The 18226-nt window shown below is 42.9% G+C and overlaps 1 long non-coding RNA gene across 1 annotated transcript; it reads left to right on the top strand.

Annotated features, from left to right (window-relative positions):
• Positions 1 to 168: 168 nt before the first annotated feature.
• Positions 169 to 14744, top strand: LOC137847890 (uncharacterized). Its single transcript, XR_011091114.1, has 4 exons — positions 169 to 3018; positions 3569 to 3854; positions 6180 to 8792; positions 9859 to 14744. It is a non-coding gene; the product is annotated as an uncharacterized lncRNA (long non-coding RNA).
• Positions 14745 to 18226: the final 3482 nt, after the last annotated feature.

Below are 18226 nucleotides of genomic sequence, written 5' to 3'. Positions count from 1 at the left end.
GGAGCGCAGGGAGCGCGCCCCGCCCCTCCCCGCAGCGCGCATGCGCGGCCGCTTCGCCCACCGCCCCCTCCTGCCCTGTTACTGGGCGCCTCAGCGCCCCCCCCCCCCCCCCCCCCCTTCTCTGCCCGTCAGCCCCGGGGGGCGCAGCGGGTGCTGGGGGGCGGGGGGGACGGTGGCGGGAGGAGGGCAAGGAGACCTCGGAAGGGCGAAGGCTGCGCTTGGCATGAGGCTGCCTTCGTGTCGGAGGAGCGGTGGCGTCGCTTCGTGGGATGGTGGAGCGGGTCCCTCAGCGCGGTGCCCGACAAGTGTCCTCCTTTGCTTCCACGCAGCAGGGAGGAAAACAGCGTGTGCGTGTGGAGCAGGGGTGCACCTCCAGAATCCCAGGCAAACAGCAGCAAGAGCCTTAGGGACAACTTTCTTAACACGGTCTTCACTCATGACTCCCAGCTTAAGTTGGTGCTCCCCACTTCTGTCTTCATTACACTGAAGGACAATACCTGAGATGGCAGCTGGGAGAACCCCTGTGACAACTGCCAAGGCAGCTGTTTAGAAATTGCCAGACATGTCTCATCTACTGAACCATCAGTGTTAAATCCAGGGACATCTAGAGTAGGGGCAGCAAGCTTCTCATCTCTAACAGTGGCCATCATTTTCTAATTAAAGAAACGTGCACAGTCTTGAGAGAGTTAAATACAAGGAAGAAATACACTAAGACATACCAGAGGTTGTCACAGAATCACAGCACGGTTTAGGTTGAAAGGGACCTTAAAGATTACCCAGTTCCAACCCCCTGTCATGGGCGGGGATGCCACCCACTAAACCGGAATGATCAAAGCCCCATCCAGCCTGGCCTCAAATCACCTCCAGGGATGGGGCATCCACAGCATTTCTGGGCAACCTGTGCTGGTGCCTCACCACCCTCTGAGTAAAGAATTTCTTCCTAATGTCTAATCTAAATCTACACTCTTTTAGTTTAAAGCCATTTTTCCTTGTCCTACCACTACAGTTGCTGACAAAGACTCCCTCCCCAGGTTTTCCGTGGGCCTCCTTTAGGTACTGGAAGACCACTATAAGGTCTCCCTGGAGCTGTCTTCTCCAGACGGAACAACCTCAATTCCCTCAGCCCTTCTTCATAAGAGAGGTGCTCTAGCCCTCTGATCATCTTCACGGCCCTCCTCTGGACTCATACAAATATTTCAGTGTACTTGCATTGAAGGCCCCAGAGAAGAATGCAGATCTCCGGGTGGGGTCTCACAAGACAAGAGTAGAGGGGGACAACCACCTCCCTTACCCTGCTGGCCATACTTTTGATGCAACCCAGGCTACAGTTGGCTTTCTGGGCAGCAGGTGGACATTGCTAGCTTGTGTTGAGCTTCTCGTCAACCAGCACCCCTTGGCCTTTCTCCTTAGAGCTGCCATTCTCCATTCTCCACCCAGCCTGTATTTTTGCTTGGGATTTATACAGGACCTTGCACTTGGCCCTGTTGAACCTCATGAGGTTTGCACAGGTCCACCCCTCAAGGTCCACCAGGTCCACCCCAGGTCCCTCTGGATGGCATCCCTTCCCTCCAACACGCTGACTGCACCACACATCTGGGTGTCATCAGCAAACTTGCTGATGGTGCACTCAATCCCACTGTCAGATGAAACCATGCATAAGCACCTAGTCATAGGCCAGAAGACAAGAAGAATCATCTGTAGATGTTCTGGTAGAAAAGAGAATAAAAATTTAGATGGAGTGATGAAAATGAGTTGTGGTGTCATCAAGTCATAGCCCCTCAGGGTTTGCTACATTGTTCAAGCATGGAAGTCCATGAGCCATTCATAGCTTCAGACTGACAGAGAACAGAATGGGAAACATTGATGAGTAGGATGGTGTTCTCTGACAAATTAAATAATTGGTCCAACACAGAAAGCGGCTGAGCAGCTGAGGCATGGTCTGCCTCAACAAATGCAATGAGTGCTTTTTTTTCAGGGTAGGCCTTGGCAAGCGTATCAGACACAATATGATTTTTTCTTTAAAACTTTGTAAGACAAAGAAAGTTTAATGCATCAACAGAACCATGCAGTATTGTTAGGTGTAGGTATGTAACTAGGAGAGACATGCAGTCAATGTACAAAAATGGAAGATTATTTTTGGAAATTATTTCAAGCAAGTCTATACATTTGGGATCTGTGTAGTCAGTTGTAGCAACTGTGCAGGAAAAGCTCCAAATTACCAATCATAGTATTTTTTTTTGAGAGAGAAAATAAAATATCAGACCATAAGTGTTCAAGCATATATATTTTGCTCAAAACAGGAGAATAAAGAATTTAGACAGCTCTAGGTTAATTTCACAATTCTGTATTTCTTCAAAGACAGTATGTAATGGTTGGAATTCTTCTTGCAAAGGTTTCCCCCAGAATCTGGGAGATTATCTATTTACACCTTGTAGGAATAGAAATGTTGTTTTTTCAGAGTTGCATTGTTTAGAAGGAGGGAATGTGGTACTGAGATATGCTTACAGTGATAAGAAAGCTTAGCAGGCAACCTTGTAAAATGCAGACAACCAGACTCCTTAGGACAATTAGGTGAAAATCACGGTGTCAAGTCAAGCCAGATAAGTGAAGAAACATTACCACTTCAAGCAGTAAAAATGTCAAAAGAAATTTGAAATTTAACAGGCCAGCAACTGAAGGCCATGCATTGTTTGTGAAGGATCAGATAGATTGTGAACCTGGATTACCCACTCAGTGGGGAAACAGGGGAGGGTCCTGCCATCAAAAGGTATATAAACTGTGTTTTGGAACTAGTAGAGGTGCTCTCTCCTGCTTGTGGGGTGCCTGCCATTGCAATTGCAAATAAATTACTTCTTCACTGAGATCCTCACCTGAGCCTAAGTTATTGGCTGTGGAGTGTTTCTCACACACCTTAAGGAAACTTTCAGCAAAGATAACTAAAGATACAGTTCTCCAAGACCATTAGAAAAAAAGTGTGTTTGTGTGGAAGAAAGGGGTTAATTCTCTTAGAACAGTGAGGTAAGGAGAATTACATACCTGTCTTGAAGTTTTGTGTGGGATGGAGTGCAATTCTCTGTTGTCTGGTTTGGATCTTCTTGCTTTCCTTCTATGCTTCTACTTATGCTTCTGTCTTTCCTACATATAGACCCTATAATTAAGTGAAACACCATCTTTTTCGATTTTCATGTATTGAGTCCATAGCTTTAAAACTTTGAGGCAGTACAAGCACAGAATAATAAGTTTTCTACTAATCCTGGACTGAGTCGGGGCAGTTGTAGTGGTCTTCTCCTGGGAAAAAAAGAGAGGTTCCAGAGAGCCATTACTTTGGGAAGCCACCTAGAGCAGGATCATCATGAGCCAGTAGCTCTTCTTCTCTCTTTTTGGGTACTGGGCATTGTCTACAGAAGACTCTGTGTTTATGCCTGGAGGGAGAATTCATGGCCATGCATTCCCATGGCAAACCTATCAGTGGTCCTGAGCTGGCCAGAAAGTCTGTCCAATTGATTGAGAAGGCTTGAGATAGATTGCCCATCAAGGCCATTTACTCATTCTTTTGTATTGCTAACAGCTGCTGCCTGACTCATCCTTAAGCATGGCTGGGCAAACCTAAGTGTTTAACCCTTGCAGCTTTGGATGTGATGGGGACGTTCTGCTTCAGCCGGACTCAGACTGCGTGAGCCGGGATTGCTTGAGCGCAAGCCTGGAGTCTGCATTACACTCCCCGCACAGTCTTTGCTGGGCACCTTCCAGGGTGTTTTTCTAGAAGAAGAACTGTGAGTGATTGCAAGTCAGTGTCTCAAGCTGTACAAGTTTTCATTTTGGTCCAACAAGCCATCCAAAATTTTGTGAGAACTGTGAGTATTTGAATTTGTTATTATGGGATGGAAGATGATTGAGAACATCTCTTATGGGAGAGCAACCAATTTAACAAGGTCTAACACTACTCATAATGCCTTGCTCCTGCCTACCTTAACATTGATGCTAGAAATATATTGTTATGGAAATGAAGGGTGCTGTTTTTCAAATTGCTTTTACTGCTCTAACTGTTGATATAAGATGGACTGGGTGAATAAGGTTCAATTTGAGAACCTCTCTCTATGTTGAGACCTATACCAAATAAAATATGTGATAAGAATTGGTAAATTTGAAATTGGAATTTAATAATGGCATACTGTTTAAATGGGGTTGTCAAATCGGAAATCCCATATGAATGTCAGAGTTATTACAGGAACAGCTATTGAGAAATGCAACTATTTGTTTAATTTTCCTAGATTTAAATGACAGTAATTGCCAGGAGCTCTGACACACAAAACTTTACCAACCTAGACAATAGAGCAGTTATTCTTTACTAAATTGAATATACATAAAGATAGTTTGTGGGGTGTGGCAAGAAGGATTGTTTCTCTAGCCTTTGAAGATCACAAACAACACCAGGACTCATATTCATGACAACCTTCTGCATTCGTACTTATAGAGATGTTTATTTATTTGTTTGTATAGTGGTTCATCTCTCTAGAAAACATTGCTAAATCCTACTTTGTTTGCAAACAGAAGTGGATTACAGGATAGACATTAAATACGTCAGCATCTGAAATTGAGATTATGAAAAATCAGTTGTTCTGTATCTGGATGTTAAGTAGCATTTATCAATGGGCTGCATTCAGTTAGAGATATCTCTGTCATGGTTGTTATTTGATCAGTTATACCACCTCTGTAAAAATTTTACCTATTCTAGCCATTCCAGCCATGACAATGATTATAATCTTTAATACTTCCTGAGTTTGCATACTTAGTATAGCTGTATATACAATACATGTATTTGCCAAATACTGAGTACTTGAAAGCAAAAACAATTCATGATTTTCTAGAATATTTTCCCACATCAGAAGTCTTCTACCAATATCCCACTGTCTGCTGTCTAGTTGATTTACAGCATCGCTAGCAAACAAACCTGCTCCATTAGGAACTAAAAAGTTCTGCAAACCTCTTTTAAACTTGAATTTGTATGTTTCTAAATGCCTTGGCTTGTCCTGTTTTAGAGATACATTTAATTGATGATGATAGGATTAAACCCATGGAGAGTTTGATTTTTTTCTTCCCAATGCCAAAGTGTAATTCCCTTTCAGACTTTCTGTAAAGATAATTTACACTTCCCCAAAGCGTTTGTAGGGGATAACTGACATATCTTTACTGGATGTGGTTCCATTCAGTGGGATGAGCCAATGTGATACTTTCTGTTCAAATCTCTGTCTTTAATGGCCCAATTGAAGGACTTTGTCACACACTGCTATAGGGACAGACAGGTTCTTTTAGGGATCCTCTGTAGAATGAGGACTGGCCACAGAGTTGTAGTTATGTGTAGAACATTATTACAGGTACGCTCTGCTGGGATAAAAACTCTGGACAGCCATGCCCAGAGAGTAGTGGTGAACGGAGTGAAATCCAGCTGGCGACTGGTCACCAGCTGGATTGTGTTGTGTTCCCCAGGGGTCGGTGTTGGGGCCCATCCTCTCTAATATATTTTTTGATGATTTGAATGAGGGAATTGAGTGCACCTCACTAATACAGGACCTCGAGGCCCTGGAGCACATCCAGAGAAGGTCTACGAAGCTGGTGAAGGGCCTGGAACACAAGTGCTGTGAGAAGCAGCTGAGGGAACTGGGCTTGTTTAGTCTGGAGGAGTCTCAGGGAAGACCTTATTGCTCTCTACAACTGCCTGAAAGGAAGGTGTGGGGAGCTGGGAGTCGGCCTCTTCTGGCAAATAACTAGTGACAGGACTAGAGGAAATGGCCTCAAGTTGTGCCAGGGGAGGTTTAGGCTGGAAATTAGGAGACATTTCTTCTCAGAAAGAGCAGTCACACATTGGAACAGGTTGCCCAGGGAAGTGGTGGAGTCACCATCCCTGGAGGTGTTTAAGGGAAGGTTGGATGTGGGGCTTAGGGACATGGTTTAGAGAGAGACATGGATGGTAGGGGGATATTTGGACCAGATGAGTTTGGAGGTCTTTTCCAGCCTTAATGATTCTATGATTACATGAAAATTTTAGCAATCAGCATGGGTTATTATCTGTGATTTCTAGTAGTTAACATAGTTTATTTTTACACAGAATTTCTAATAATTGGCGTAGCTTACCATTACGCAGAATTGCTAGCAACTTGTGTAATTCTCTTATTATCTAGAATTCTGAGATACTGGACTCTTCAGTCACCTGGACCCTCTGAAGACTCAGTCAAATTCTTAATGATCAGTGTGTGATCCAATAATCATAATCTATACCTAAATGAACATGAGTCACTCAGTTGATCCTTGGAGGAAGATGGCAATGGTGGAGGCATTCCTGACCACCAGGGAAACAAAGGTTTTTCTGTCCAGTAGCAGATCTGTTCCAAGTTCCACTTAGGATGTGCTGTTTCTTGATTTTGTATCTCAAATACAGTTACAATTCCCTGTTCCATAATGGGTGTCATCACACACTCGTGACCTCGTGCTCAGGCTTTGATATCACTGGCGGGCTGATGTTCTTATCACAGGGCCAAAAACAGGTAGGGAAAAAGGGGGTTATATGTGATCACTCCCCTTACAAGTTATGACAGTTTGCCTTACAAAATGGTGTTGGTTATGTTAACCATATTACGAGGGGTCAGAAGAGGGTACCAGTCACAGAAGTCCTTTCTGCAACAACTCTGCTAGTTTTAAGACAGGTGAGGGTGTCTGAACCAAAGTACAGTTCATCTCTTTTAAGACACAGCCTGTCTCTTTTAAGACTTTAGGCCCTGTTACAAAAGCAAAACTAAAAGGAGAACTTGCAGCTCAAGCAATAGGTGACAGTGCTGCCTCATGCTTCTCAGTATAAACATCATGGGTGATGCTGACATCTGGGATTTTCCCTGCATAATTCCACAGTGGTTTACAAGACACAATAATTCCCTTCTGATCATCTATGAAAGTGCGTGTGCTATAATAAAAGCATAGCAAATCACCAGAGGCACATGGGACTATCAGGTCATCTGAGAGTATGGAAAGTATGAGAGGTCTATTCATTTGTTTCACTCATGCTGTTGCCTTCAAACCATTGCATATAAGAGTCCAATCCAATGTACTACTTTGTACAGCAACTCCAAACCAGTAAAGGCACAGGTCTTAGCTCCTCATCAGTTGTTTGGATATTTTTGGCTGTTATTACTCTCATTGCATTTATATACAAAATTAGTAAATATCACTGCATGTTTTGTTTGTTTGTTTGTTTGTTTTTGTGAAGAGTAGAACTAGAGAAGGATGTTTTGGCCAAACCCTCACCCCCATGCCCCAGTAAAGGACAAAGTTGTAACAGAAGTGTTTGAAACTATTTACATTTTAATGGCTATTACCACACTGTGCAAAGATGAAATTTAAGTTAATCAAATCTGCTCAGCGAACTCATCTATGGGTGCTTATCTTTGGCAGATGAAGGTTCACTTTTTCATTTTTTCAACTGAGAAGAACAGAATTATTTCCTCCATGGCCTACCACGCTTACCCTGTGAAATTTCAGCCTGATAAACATCAGGACTAACCTCATCCACAAAGTAGACTGGTCCATCCCACTTACGTGTCAGAGAATGTTCACAGGGTATTATTTCCCGTACATTACTGCCTCATTTACACCCCACATAACTGTTTTTCAGTCACATGCTAACCTTTCATCCATATCCATTTGGGCTTTCCCCAGTTGTCTTTCTATGTGTTGGTGATCCCTAGTTATTCTATGTTTCTACCTACTCATCTGTAATTACTTTATGCTTGGGTCAGGTAATCCTATTCCAAATCATGAGGACCTGGGCATTCTCCTTTGCTGCCCCGTCATAAATTAGGACTATCATCATGAGTTGCTTTAGATTCTCTCAGTTCCATGAAAATGATGGGGAGTTTCTCATCCTAATTCTTGCATTGCAGTTAGCTTTGCACTGTTTTTTTAAAGCTTCCTTAATTGTGTGGTTTACCTAAATGTGAAGATGTGGAGTGCCTGGCAGTGTAGAACTTCTGCTTTATTCCTAGGGCTTTGCACAGTTTGTATATAACTTTTCTGACAAAGGGGGTGCAGAGATCAAAATCTATTGTATGGGGCAGACTCAATTATAAAATGATGTTAAAAAACAACCTCGCAGTCATGGCTGCAGTGTTGGTTACTTAAAGGTTCTACTACAACCAAAATATATATGTTGTTTTGAACTGTCCCTGGCAGAGGTACCCCAAAGTCAATCAGCTGACCATGGTCACTTAATATATTGGTTCTGGACTGGAGTTTTTACTTCTGTGCAATCTGCGTTGGCCATAGACAAGAAAGTCAGTTCTCATACTAGCAGTATACATTCATTTTTATATTAGGTCTCCACCTAGTGTCATTCACTCTTCTTGTGTTGTAATAATTATTCCTCTCCTTTATTGTGGTGAGTTGATCTGATTTATCTTTTCCTTCTTCAGCCAGTTCTTTAAACTCAGGGTCCCCTTCCAAGAGGATCCTGAATTCCAAAATGACTTTCCCAGTTCTGCCCTGAACACAAGTTGTTACAGCTGCAAGCAGGATAGTGCTCTGTGCTGTGCTCAGACTTGTATACAGCTTACTTGGACATATTATTGACCCTATTTCTTATTTCCAGTGTGCTGTTTGAGTTTGCTATTCACTATGTTCAGGAGTGTGTGGTTCTGATAACTCCTGTTTTCATCTGGAAAAGATTAGCTGTTTGTTGCCATTGAGCTCTGTGCTACTGGCTTGCCATCTGAAGTCTCCAGATTCCTTGTTAATTGAACATGAAGGTGTCGTGGTTCCGCTCGAGTGGGCAGCCGAGCTCCACCACAGCCGCTCTCTCACTCCCCCTCCTCAAAGAGGAATGGGGAGAAAATATGTGAAAGGGACTCAAGGATTGAGATAAGGACGAGAAAATCACGCAATAATTAGTGTAACGGGCAAACCAGACTCAGCATAAGAAGACAGATAGTAAGATTTATTGCTCATTACTAACAAGCTAGAGAAGTGAGAAACAATGGAAAGAAACCAAAAGCGCCTCCCCCCCCATCCACCCTCTTCCACCTCCTCCCCCTGAGCGGTGCAGGGGAACGGGGGAATGGGGGTTATGGTCAGTCTACAGCACTTCTTCTCTGCCGCTCCTTCTCGGTCACTCTCGTCCCCTGTGCTGTGGGGTCCCTCCCACGGGATGCAGTCCTTGACGAACTGATCCAGCGTGGGCTTCCCACAGGCAGCAGCTCTTCCAGAACTGCTATGGGCAGATATGGGTCCGTACCACGGGGTCCATCCCTCAGGAGAAAACTGCTCCAACCTGGCTCCCCTACGGGCAACAGCTCCTGCCAGATCACCTGCTCCTGCGTGGGCTCCTCTCCACGGGCTACAGGTCCGGCCCGGAATCTGCTCCGGCAGGGGTCTTCCACAGGCGGCAGCCTCCGTCAGTGCAGGGCCACCTGCTCCACCGTGGTCTCCTCCACGGGCTGCAGCGTGGAGCCCTGCTCCACCGTGGTACTCCATGGGCTGCAGGGGGACATCCTGCTTCACCATGGTCCTCACCACAGGCCGCAGGGGACTTCTGCTCCAGTGTCTGGAGCACCTCTCCCCCTCCTTCTACACTGACCTTGGCACCTGCAAGGCTGTTTCTCACTCCCTTGACTCTCCCGGCTGCTGTGTGGCGCAGCGTTTTTTTCCCTGTCTTAAATATGCTCAAAAGGCGCAAAACAACATCGCTTATTGGCTCAGATCTGGAAAACAATGGGGCCCTTCCCAAACATGGGGCGGCTTCTAGATCTTTCTCACAGAAACCACCCCTATGGCCCCCTGCTACCAAAACCTTGCCACGTAAACCCACTACAGAAGGCCAGACTGTTGCTAGACTTGATCTAGGCTGAGCCATAAAGACCACCAGAAGAACATTTGACAATTCAAATTCTCAAAACCTCCAGCAGTGCCTGTGGCTGTATGGTGGTTTTACCCTGCTGGACAGCTAAACTCCACCAAAACCGCTCTTGTACTCCTCCTCCTCAAAAAGAGGGAAGAAGAAAGTATGATGGAAAGATAAAAAAGGATAACGGGTTGAGGTAAGGGTAATTTAATTAAAGAGTAAATAGGGGGTTGGGGGGTGGGGTGAAAGGCCATGTGGAAGCAAAAAGGGAAGAAAAAAAAAATCTATTCTCTACTTTTCATCAACAAGCAATGCTTGGCCATGTCCTGGGAATCAGGGCTTCAATACACGTGTCATGTTTTTTGTGAGGACAGACATCTTCATAACAAGAACCTCCTCCTTCCCCTTTCCCACCTTTTATTGCTGCGTGTGACCTCATATGGTATGGAATAACCCTTTCCAGTCGCCCTCCACTAACCACCCATATAGGGCTGCAGATTCCTGGGACGGAGTTTTGACAACAGCATTGATATTGCTGACATTATGATGAGCTAAAACCACTGTCTGATGTACAGTTCTGATGTTGCTAACCTGACTCTCCTTGTTTTTACCCAAAATTACTTACCTTAAAGTGGAATGTACAGTTTTCATCATCACTTTGGACCTTCCAATTACGTAACTCCAATATTTCATATTCCATACTAGGATGAGGCAAACCTTTTCACATGAGCTGAACTTCTATTCATTTACATCCAAAGTCTGGATGCATAAGCCTTGACTTGCCTGTTTGAATTTGAGAATTGATGGCTCCAGTGCTTTCATAGGATCCAGGTAACTGGTGAAAAGGGGAGAGATGAGTCTGGGTGGGCTAATGCAGTAGCTCTTTGTAAATATATTGACTTTGACTCTTGACTCTGTTTGACTCTGTTCCTTTTCCCACATCTTTTTCTTTTTACAATTTCTCTTGAGTTGCCACTGTAGAGCCATGGCTTTTTTTTTTTTTTTTTTTTCTTTTTTTTCTCCAAAGAGCTTTGTAATATCTTGGGAAAAAGTAATTAGGCCTAAAAATGACCATAATGAGTAAATATTGGTTAGTGCAGATTTTTTGTAGTGTTTCCAATTTATGAACATCTAAGGACCAACCATTTTTCACCCAACAACATCTCTAAGTATTTGACTTAGTTTTGAACTAACTGAGCCTTTTGCCGTTTGATTTTAAGTCATATTTTAATTGCAATATGAAGTACTTCTTCTCTGAGTTCTTTTGTTCTCTCCTTGGTGTGTGAGTGGATTAAAATGTCATTCACAAATGGCATTACATACTGCTTGGGTTCTGATCACAATTTTTCTGACATATGTGATTACATGTGTATAGACGATACTGAAGGAAGACTAGTAATCCTTGGGGGTGTGAGTGAATGCAAAAAGAAGTCCTGAAATGCAAAACTCACATTTGTAACAGAAAGCCTACTGCAAGGGTACAAGGGTGTCTGTTACAGTAATAATTACTTACAAAGACACTGCTGCAATTGCTGTCACAACTTCCTTTTATTTGGCAACTACAAGAGTTTCCAGAGTGTACAGGCAGTCAAAGCTCTTTAGACCAAGCTTCGAAGTCTGATCTCCTTTGTGCACAGGCCACAGAAGAACATTACAGATTGTCAACATCTCTATGAGAACACCTTGATGTACAAATTTTTCTATTACCTTAATTACTACCTCAGTCTCATCTCAGTATTTATATTTTTTTTCAAGTTGCATGATTGCAAACTTCAATCATTGTATCAGCTTTAATCCTACCACACTCCGTCTTGTTTTGTGTCCAGTTTTTCATGAATTTACCTGCCCAATCATCAGTTGTGGTTGCAATGGGTCCAACAATGGTAGTGCATTATGGCTATGCACAACAGAAATAACTTGGTCCTTCCTCAAAATACCATTAAAAAGTATTTAACAAATCCACTGTAAGATAATTTTACTTTAAGTTTGATACACCCCAAATTCTTCCTTTTGGGCTTTTGCTAATAGTGCTATATGTTATTCCCTTTAATTTATCTGGTTGTAATGTGATGTTTTCCCAAACTGGGGCATCCAGATGGCCTCCATCTTAGCTACTTAGAATGACCTGCTCTTGAGGTTTTCTGGCTTGAGTTTACCATAGACAGTGCAATAATGTTCATGGATGCTCCTGTGTCTGTTAAGAACCTGACACAGTGAAAACTCAGTAACCAAAGTTACTAAGCATGTATTCTTTATTACAGCACTGGGTGTGTGGGGGATCACTCCGCCTAACACACACACCAAGGGTTACTGGCAGTGTGCTTATACTAGTGCCATATATACATATTCATTGCATTTCCCATATGTCTCTTGCGTATTCATCATGTCTCTGAAAAATCATTAACATAGGTTTCCATCCCTATTCACATGCATTCTGGAGTTCTTGGGTGGTTGTCCAGTGTACGCTGGTAGTCTTTTGATGATGGCCAGAAGTCTTCCTCACTACTAAACCTGTGATCTTTCCTTTCTTTGACAGGCTTCAGCAGTCAAGCCAGTTCTTTCTGGTTCCATTATCTATGAATACAGTCTTTTACTCCCTTATCTTTGGCGTTGTCCTGTCATTGTGGTTAACATGCAATTGTGTTAGCTAAGACCCACAGAATCAACATCCTTCACGTTGTTCCTTGTCTCAAACTGAGCCAATTTTCCCAGGTTCCTAATGGCCATTTTGACTGAGTATTGTCCTCAAGAATCCACTGGCAAAGGCGTCAGGTTTTGTAGTGATTTCTGGTGGAAGGTGCTCTAGTCCCTGCTTCATCTTTCCATCTCTGTGAAAGCTTCCATAAAAGCATCAATTGATTGGGTGTAGTAGATCATTATATTCTCATAGAATGGTAGAAATACAAGGTTGGAAAGGACCTACAGGATCATCTAGTCCAACCATCCTCCTATCACCAACACTAAGCTACTAAATCATATTTCATAGCACCTTGTCTAAGCGCTTCTTGAAGCCTCCAAAATCATTCAATTCCTTTCAGAGTAAATATCTGAACAGATCTTCTGTGTATTCCAGAGATTTTGTAAAGGGATTTCCATAGGCTGACTTGATCTGCACCTTTCAATGGCCTTGTTTTTCTTTATCCACATGGTTTTGGTTAAAGGTTGGTCTCCTCTGGCTAAAGATTAGACTACTGTGGGTAGAAGTATTGAAGTTTGGGTTTTATGAAATCTTCTATCCTGTCCCTGAACCTGAGTGAGGGCCACGATTAGAATAAATCACAGTTTGAACAGGTTCACAGTTTTTCCCCTGTGACTGACTATGCCTTCTGATGATTCCAGTGTGCTACGACAGTGCAATTACTCTCAAAAGAGAGGATTATGACTCTTCACTGGGAATAATGGGGATAAAATCTGTTGCATCCACCTGCTAAGGTTTATGTCTGGATTGGCTAAAGTTTGTAAGTCTTCCCTAAGCATACATGTATCTGTGTTAGACAGACTTCCATGAGCCAAGTTGCATCTCCTCCACCTAAATGTGGATACATGCTCTGCTCTTGATTGTACCAGTTACAGTATTCCTATAGGAAGGGCCTAAGCATTCTGCAATGGACCCTCATGGGGCTTCCACTGGATAATTTCCTGTACTTCTCATTGGACACTTGCTTTGCTATTTCCCATTATTCCAACCCTTTATGTCACTATAGTGCTGACTGGGTGAATTCTCCCCAGCTCAGGACTGGAAGGAACTTCTAGCAGTGTGTCTTTGGGAGAAGGCTGACAAAGTCTGGAAAAAAAAAAATTGCATGAGAAAGTTCAAGGTTTAGAAGAATATCAAAAATTCCTTCGGCCTTCACAACAGCTATTAACACTTCATGCAAAGGAAATTTTCTCTTAGATCTGCAATGACTGAATTGATAAATTGATTACATGGCTTTAAGTTGCTTCTGCTAGGAACTAAGCTGCTGTTCTAGCTTTCTCTAGCTCATTTTCTAAACCCTTCTCTAAGTCTTGAACTCTTTCAACTTCTAATTGTTTAGTTTGCAGACAAAGGTCCTATGTACACAAGCCCTAAGATTTTCTTTTCTGATTAAGATGGTGTTCTGTTAATTTTATCCTCCTTGGATTTTGAATTTCTAAGTTCTTTACCTCCTCATCTTTTTCTCCTAGTTGATCCTATGCATGATGTGAGGCATACAACAGAGTCCAGATATCCCAAGAGTCAATTTTATTTCCTTTCAGTTTGGTCAATTTGCAATGTCTAGTGTATGTTTCACACGTAGCAGACATAGAATCTGCTACTTAGGACAGCTGATGCTCCATGGGCATTTCCATCATTTAATCACCCACTTATGAAGGTTAGTAACATTTTTTAGCTTGAGCTGCATGGTCTATCTTATCACTTTCCATACTGCCTTTACACAAACAGTGTTGAGAATTTTGTTGCTTCTATAGGTTATAAAATAAGAAGTGTTAAGAGTGACTTCTGTAAGAACCAATTCTAGAGTTCCATTTTTATTTTTTACCTGGAGGATGCAGAAAGCCAGGCTAAACCTGCACAAGCCATCCGCTTTTACTGAAGGACCTGTCCCTCAGTTTATGGGCTGCCGAATAAAACTAAGATGTGCGTGCTCCTTAGGACAGCTTCTTGCATGAAATACTGTTTGAGAACAACTAGAATCATCTTGGGGACAATACCTGAAATCATCAGACCACATGTGATATCCAAAAAAGTCATTTGTTGAGAAATTTTTGCACTCACTTGCAAGGAATGTGTTCATTCCAACACACCTACATTATTGTTTCTTTACCCTGTAAAGGGAGGAGAAATTAAAAAGGAAATTCCAGACTATAGCATCTAATTCTGGGCTGAGTTGCATCTAATTCTGGGCAGTTGTAGTGGTCTTCTCCTGGCAACAACAGAGAGGTTCGAGAGAGCCAATACCTTGGGAAACCACCGAGAGCAGGATCATGCTTAGTGGTGCAGAATCTGATTGGAGGCCTGTACCTAGCGGTGTGCCCCAGAGGTCAGTACAAGGTCTGGTGTTGTTCAATTTATATATCAACAACCTGGACAATGGAACAGAGTGCATCCTCAGCAAGTTTGCTGATGACACAAAGCTTGGAGGAGTGGCTGATAACCGCAGAGGGCTGTTCTGCCATTCAGAGGGACCTCAACAGGCTGGAGAGGTCAGCTGAGAGGAACCTCATAAAGTTCAACAAGGGCAAGTGCAGGGTCCTGCACCTGGGAGGAATAACCCCAAGCACCAGTACAGGCTGGAGGCTAACCTACTGGAGAGCAGCTCTGCAGAGAGTTGCCCTGAGAGGTTGCGGAGACTCGTTCTCTGGAGATATTCAAAATCCGTCTGGATGGCATCCTGCGCAATGTGCTCCAGGTGATCCTGCTTGGCAGGGGGGTTAGACTTGATGATCTTCCCATGTCCCTTCTGTGGGATTAAAAATGTTGCTTTTGCACAGAGTTACATTGTTTAAAGGTAAGGAATATGGTATTGAGGTATGCTTGCAGTGATAAGAAAGCTTAGCAGGTGACCTTGTAAAATGCAAAATCAGACTCCTTAGTGCAAATCAGGTGAAATTCTCAGTATCAAGTCAAGACAGATAAGGGAAGAAACATTACCACCTCAAGCAGTAAAAAAGTCAAAAGAAATTTGAAAATTAACAGACCGGCAACTGAAGGCCATGTATTGTCTCTGAAGCATCGGATAGGTTGTGAACCTGGATTACCCAGTCAATGGGGAAACAGGATAGGGTCCCGGTCATTGAGAAAGAAAGTATATAAACTGTACTTTGTGACTAGTAGGTGTGCTTCTGCTTGTGGGACACCCGCCATTGCAATCATGAATAAAATTGTTATTTCACTGAGATCCTCACCTATGTTATCGGCTACACTTCCAACCTTGCCATTCTGTGATTATCACAAGCCAGTAGCTCTTTGTCACTTTCTGGGTATTGGGCATTGTCCACAGAATACTCTGTGTTCTTACCTGAAGGGAGAATTGCATGGCCATGCATTCCTATGGCAGACCTATCAGTGGTCCTGTGACCCCTGAGCTGGTCAGAAAGTTTGTCCAATTGATTGAGAAGGCTTGAGATAGATTGCCCATCAAGGCCATTTACCCATTCTTTTGTACTGCTAACAGCTGCTGCCTGACTCTTCCTTATGCAGGGTAGGGCAAACCTAAGTGTTTAACCCTTGCAGCTTTGAATGTGACCTGGATGTGAGAGTTCAGCCAGCCTCCAGCTACATGAGTCAGTGGATAATGCAAGCTTGGAAAAAAAAAATAATCACCCAGTTAATATTCAAGGATCACCTCCTCCAAGCTCAGGAGTGATGCATCTCAACAAAGAGGAAGTCAGGCAAAAATGCCAGGAGGCCTGCATGGATGAACAAAGAGCTCCTGGACAAGCACAAGCAGAAAAAGGGGGCCAACAAAGGGTGAAAGCAAGGACAGATAGCCTGGGAGGAAAACAGAGAAATTGTCTGAGAAGCCAGGAATCAGATCAGGAAAGCTGAAGCCCTACTAGAAAATTTGGCCAGGGATGTCAAGAGCAATTAACAAAAAAAAAAAAAAGGTTTTTACATCTACATCAGTGATAAAGGAAATCTAGAGAAGTTGTCGGTCCTTTGTGGAAGGAAACAAGGAAGCAAGGCGTGGTTTCCTGGAACATGGAGCATGGAGAATGCTGAGGTACTTAATGACTTTTTTGCCTCAGTCTTTACTGACAAGAGCTTCAGCCACATGGCCCAAGTCCCAGAAGGCAAAGAGGGACTGGGAGAATGATGGAACTACCCACTGTAGGAGAAGATTAGGTTCAAGATCATCTAAAGAACCTGAAGGTCCACCATAGTGTGAGAAACACTCTGTTGCCAGTAACATATGCTCAGATGAGGATCTCAGTCAAGTAGCATCAATTCATTATTGCAATGGTGGGCGTCCTGCAAACAGGAGTGTACCTACTAGTCGCAAAGTACAGTTTATCTGCTGTATTTCTCAATGACAAGGACCCTCCCCTGTTTCCTCAGTGACTGGGTAATCCAGGTTCACAACCTATCTGATGCTTCACAGACAACACATGGCTTTCAGTTGCCAGCCTGTTATTTTTCAAATTTCTTTTGACTTTTTTTTTTTTTTTTCCTACTCTTTGAGGTGGTAATGTTTCTTCCCTTATCTGTCTTGACTTGATACTGAGAATTTCACCTGACTTGCTCTAAGGAGTCTGGTTGTCTGCATTTTACAAGGTTCTCTGCTAAGCTTTCTTATCACTGCAAGCACACCTCAATACCATGTTCCTTTCCTCTAAAAAACATAACTCTAAGCAATGTAACATCTCTAGAAAAAAATCTCTTTCTTATGTGGTCACATACATCCAATAAATGCTTTTCTACTGAATATCAATATAGTACTTGTCTTTCTTACCCCTCCTGCCATACATTGGGTATTCCCAAGAAGCAGAATGTCTGGTACTTACTGTGCTTATGTTACCAATTCTGGTGCAAAAACATTTTTGTTCCCACAATAGGATCTGATAAGATGCATTTGAAGGTCCTGAGAGAACTGGTGTATGAAGTTGCTAAGTCACTGTCCATCATATTTATGAAGTTGTGGCAGTCCAGTGAACTGGAAGAGGGAAACATGATTCCCAGTTTTAAAAACGGAAAGAAGGAAGACCCATGGAAGTACAGGCCAGTCAGTCTCAGCTCTGTGCCTGGTAAGATCATGGAGCAGATCTTCCTGGAAACTGTTACATATGGAGTGGTAATCCATGTCAAGAAAATGGTTGATATTAGTAAAGAAGGGGAAGATTTGGGAATGTGGCCATGGGGGTTGGAAAGCCCTGTGGTTGAGATAACATTAGACTCTTAATGGTGAGGCCATCAGGAATATAAAAAAAATTTAGAGGGAACAAAGAAGGGTGATTCAGGAGACTCAGGGTTTCGTGTTCTTCAGCCATTAAGGCATGGAAGTTTCTGGGTGTTTGCTGTTGTTGTTATATGCGAAGTTCTTTGACCAATGAAAAGTTGTTTTGAAAAGAACTGCTGTGGAGAGAAGGGTACAAGAAAGGAGCCTGCCATCAAGAGAGAGAAAAAAAAAAAGGCAACACGATGTGATGATGTCATCAATAATCATGGGATGAATGGGATACATAAGGCCTGAAGACCGAGTTGCTTTACAACTTAAAGTGAGACATATTGTTCAAAAGGAATGGAAAATGGAGACTTGTTTGTAATTAAGAAAAAGAATGGAAGACAGAGACTTTTAAGTCATGGAACTTAAAGGATTGTTTGTTACCTTTTCTGATTGTATAGGCATACTCAGGTTTAGT

The sequence above is a fragment of the Anas acuta genome, chromosome Z (assembly GCF_963932015.1).
Source record: "Anas acuta chromosome Z, bAnaAcu1.1, whole genome shotgun sequence".
NCBI classification, from domain to species: domain Eukaryota; kingdom Metazoa; phylum Chordata; class Aves; order Anseriformes; family Anatidae; genus Anas; species Anas acuta.
The sequence above is the reverse complement of the archived record's forward strand: the minus strand, read 5'-3'. Positions and strand labels throughout refer to the sequence as shown.